At 60.4% G+C, this 963-nt stretch overlaps 1 protein-coding gene across 1 annotated transcript in view; it reads right to left on the bottom strand.

The window, feature by feature from the left end:
* The window catches only part of CFAP46 (cilia and flagella associated protein 46), a gene marked incomplete at its 5' end in the record, with an annotated part of 94,385 nt that overhangs the window by 35,765 nt on the left and 57,657 nt on the right, over positions 1–963 (bottom strand). The window lies entirely within an intron of this gene.

Here is a 963-nt window from a genome sequence, read left to right as displayed (position 1 = left end):
AGGAAAAGGCTACGTATCCAAACTTATGAGACTCGGCTAAGGCAGGGCTTAGAGCACAAAAACAGCCCCGGATATGAGAAAGCCCAAAAAGCAGGGATATAAGCTTTGGTTTCGAGAAGCCCGACTACAGCAATAAATCACATGCAGGAGAAACGGAAGGGAACAAACCAGGAAAAGCAGGTGGGGCGCGTCTGGAGACCCGGGGGCAAGGACTGAGCAGGAGTGTCCGTGTGGCCGACTGCCCCTCCCAGCAGGCAGGGATGTGAGCCCCATTCCACGGATGAAGACACAGCTCAGAGAGGAGGGTGTGCCGAGGCCTCCTTGCTGCTCTGTGTGCCTGGCTCAGAGCTAGCTCCCTGTGCAGCTGCTCCGCCAACACTGGCGAGCGCAGAGCCCAAACTCCGTCAGATCGCCTGACACATGTCCTGAGGACAGGTAACACCTCAGGACTGACTCTGGGCCACCTGGTCAGGGAACCGCACTGAGATGCAGAGCCTGGCTCCTGTGGTCTTGGAGGGGGTGTCTTCCTAAAGGAGCTGTCTTCTCTGAAGGGCAGGTGCCTTCCAGGTGGAGGAGCTGGCATGGCACAGGTGTTTAGGAAGGTAGCCTGGAGGCATCCACAGGGCTGTCACCAGGGTTGTGACCAGGTGGGTGGCTCCTGCAGGAGCACCAGCCCTGCTGCGCAGCCTTGCTGGGGGATGGGCCTGGTGGGGGGAGGGTGGCGACTGCCCTTCTCAGGGATGCTCAGCTGTACTGACAGCAACTGGCAGGGTCTGTGCCTCCTGTTTGTCTTCCCTGGGCTGTGGTGGGGGAGTGGAGGTGGGCAAGGGCCCACCTGCCCCACATGAGGGTCGGGACCTTAGCGTCCAGTGCTTGGGCACACCCCAGGCCAGCTCAGGAGCTTTGTGGACCCGCCAGCTTTGTGGCCTGTGCATGGCCAGGTAAGAGCCCCTAAGGTGGGAA

The sequence above is a fragment of the Galeopterus variegatus genome, unplaced genomic scaffold, assembly GCF_000696425.1.
Source record: "Galeopterus variegatus unplaced genomic scaffold, G_variegatus-3.0.2 Scaffold2839, whole genome shotgun sequence".
Classification (NCBI taxonomy): Eukaryota; Metazoa; Chordata; class Mammalia; order Dermoptera; family Cynocephalidae; genus Galeopterus; species Galeopterus variegatus.
The sequence above is the reverse complement of the archived record's forward strand: the minus strand, read 5'-3'. Positions and strand labels throughout refer to the sequence as shown.